This window comes from Pan paniscus, chromosome 10, assembly GCF_029289425.2.
Source record: "Pan paniscus chromosome 10, NHGRI_mPanPan1-v2.0_pri, whole genome shotgun sequence".
NCBI lineage: Eukaryota > Metazoa > Chordata > Mammalia > Primates > Hominidae > Pan > Pan paniscus.
Genome location: NC_073259.2, coordinates 14,438,378 through 14,440,721, shown reverse-complemented (window position 1 = coordinate 14,440,721; position 2,344 = coordinate 14,438,378). Strand labels below are relative to the sequence as shown.

The following is a 2,344-nucleotide window of genomic DNA, read 5'->3' as shown; positions in this document are numbered from 1 at the left end:
AAAGAATGCTGCAGAAACAGCTAACCCATTAGGAGTTGACTTCATTTTCAAAGCAACAACCTAATGTAACTTCCTTTGGATAGCATTTAAGTTTGTCATTTCAGGGATTTGTGTGTGCTTCGATTTCAATATGTATATGAGTTCGAATGACAAAAACGGGAAAAGGCCAGAGTATAACGAGATGTAGAACAATGGGGCTGTTTCTGGGAACACTAAACATTTGATAGGGGAGCCGTTGTCGTTGTATTTATGATATCAACTTACCGGTTTTTAATTACTCTCTCATCGTTCAACATTCAATAAATATTTATAGAGCGCCTACTATGTGCTAAACCGTGGAAGCTTGGATTGCATCAGTGCACGAAACAAAGATAACTGCCTTACTGCCTTCATTAACCTTTACAGAAGGGTCTGGGGGATGCCTCGTGGATTAACAACTGGGATTGATGCCTTTTCTCTTGCTCTCACAGTCTTTTCCTAACCTCTATCCTAAACAGTTATTTTCTCTGTCAATCCACTCGTCCTTTTCTCCTTTAAAAGCCCATGCATGGTTTGTTTATAGAGAAAAAAACAGAAGTGTTATCTTTGCTTATAAATTATATCCATTTAGATTTTGCTTTGAGAGAGGAGTATTTGGACTCCAAGCTCTTTAATTTGTGGCAGCCAGATTAAAATCGGAGAACAATTTCTGCCAGGCTTCTAGGAACTAGTCAAACAGGTATGTGAGGGAAGAAACCGGAGGGCAGCCAAAGGACTGGAAAAGCGAAGACACGGGGTATGAGGAGGTGAAAGGGTGTGTTGCCAGGCCGTGGATGACAGGCATTGGCTGAGGATGATTTGAAAAGATTCTGACTGGTAGAACTAGTGGTGAAAACGAGGTAAAGCATTCGTTGTTTAATTCACACCTGGATTTTTGGCATGTCAAAGCAGTTAAAGCTTTCTTGCAGAAGTTTAGAAATGGATATTGATTGAGCCTAGGCGGAATTTTCTAGCACCAATGGAAAAAAAAAGCATCTATAGATAATTTTCAGATTATACAACGTTAAAGTTAAGAAACATGACTCATGTGCTTCCTTAGTTTCCCTGGGAGAATTATCACTCTTAAGTGTCTAAAGAAGATTTGTAAGCTATAACAAGAATAAGGAATGCAGATATCAGAGGGTATGGACTTGTTTTTCTATAGCCTGTGGAACTTGTGTACCAAGAGGGTACATGACCATATCGCATTTCACCCTCCTTACAAATGGAGCAGAATTACCGCTACTGCATATAGTTACATTCCACCCCTAAAGATTTTTTTTTTTTATTTACTGGGTCACCGGCTCCTATAGCTACTAGATAATGTTAGGGGATAAGCGATGAATACTTTTGTTGAGTGCCTGTTATAAATTTAGCCTGAGAATAATCTATCATGAGGCGAGCTATACTGATTATCGGCCAGTAGTTTAATTTTTATATGTAAAGGTGTGTGCTCCGTATATCACAGGATTCTTTTCAAGTTCATTTTTCTCCAAGTCAGGCCAGTGTTCTAAGGTCATAGGTCTAAACAGTTCCCACCAAAAAAGATTTAGTATAAAAAAGAAATATATCAACAGCAAAGTAAAGTTATAGGAAAGCCTCTATCCATAAGAAAATCATTTTCATAGACTAAATCAGCTTGAGAGCAGGCATTGAAGAACTTATCTCGGTCTAAACAGCAAAACAATTTGTGTTCCCTAGAGAATACTCAACTTTTTTTTCTTAATTTTTCTAAAGTTTCTCATTTTCATTTAATGACTCTGCTTGAATTAGACTTTTCTTTTTCAAACAAAATGGTTCTTCTGAATGGAGGCTACAGAATGTCTTTACTCTGCATGACACTGAAGGCCATTAGCCTAAACAGGTGAGAAGGAAAAGCATTTAATCCGGTGTATGGAAATGGAAGCCCTCCTGCAAACTTCTCTAAAGAAGGAAGGATCCTGGTTTGAAAGGCTGTCGATGTTTGGCAGCAACTGAAGCAAATAGACTAGAAGTTAAGCTAATAAAACTTTTCATATCAACTGAACATTGCTTAAGCATTCCTCAAGCTTCTCCTGTAAACCTAGCATTCTGCAATAAATTGTGAAGGAAGAGATGTCCTTTACCCTAAAGGTGTTAGTATCTTTGGAATGTTTCTTTCTACAAGTAATCAAGTAAGAATGTGTGACCATGTTTTTATGCAAATATGGATAGGAAGAAGTAGAGAAAAAAGGAAATCATAACCTTTACTCTCCCCACCACCAACTGTGGCTGTGAACCACCATACACAGCCCACCTGTGTCTCACTATAATTCTGCATGCCACTTTAAGGTCTAGTTGGGAGAAA

The 2,344-nt window shown here is 38.1% G+C and overlaps 1 long non-coding RNA gene across 1 annotated transcript in view; it reads left to right on the top strand.

The window, feature by feature from the left end:
• Nucleotides 1-2,344, top strand: part of LOC134728429 (uncharacterized) — a 59,235-nt gene that overhangs the window by 1,346 nt on the left and 55,545 nt on the right. The window lies entirely within an intron of this gene.